This window comes from Sinocyclocheilus grahami, unplaced genomic scaffold, assembly GCF_001515645.1.
Source record: "Sinocyclocheilus grahami isolate Dianchi unplaced genomic scaffold, SAMN03320097.WGS_v1.1 scaffold229.1, whole genome shotgun sequence".
NCBI classification, from domain to species: domain Eukaryota; kingdom Metazoa; phylum Chordata; class Actinopteri; order Cypriniformes; family Cyprinidae; genus Sinocyclocheilus; species Sinocyclocheilus grahami.
The window spans coordinates 12,842-13,075 of NW_015505408.1; the positions used below are offsets into that span (position 1 = coordinate 12,842).

General features: G+C 30.8%; 1 protein-coding gene across 1 annotated transcript in view; it reads left to right on the top strand.

Moving 5' to 3' along the window:
* The window catches only part of mrpl4 (mitochondrial ribosomal protein L4), an 11,794-nt gene that overhangs the window by 2,365 nt on the left and 9,195 nt on the right, over positions 1-234 (top strand). The gene's annotated exons all lie outside the window — the stretch shown is intronic.

Sequence of the window (234 nt, forward strand, 5' to 3'; positions counted from 1 at the left end):
TCGGAAGGAGGGACTTTGTAGAAAAGGAAGCGTTTGAGAGAGGCGGGGCATAGAGGACCTACAATGATGTACAGTATTTGAAAAATAATGTGTTTTTTGAACATTAAAGCATGTCAACATATTCTGTTAAACCAAATACACAAAATAATGATTTTTTAATAATTTTTTGGAACCTGTGATAATTTTTTCAGGATTCTTTGATGAATAAAAAGTTAAAAAGAACAGCATTTATTC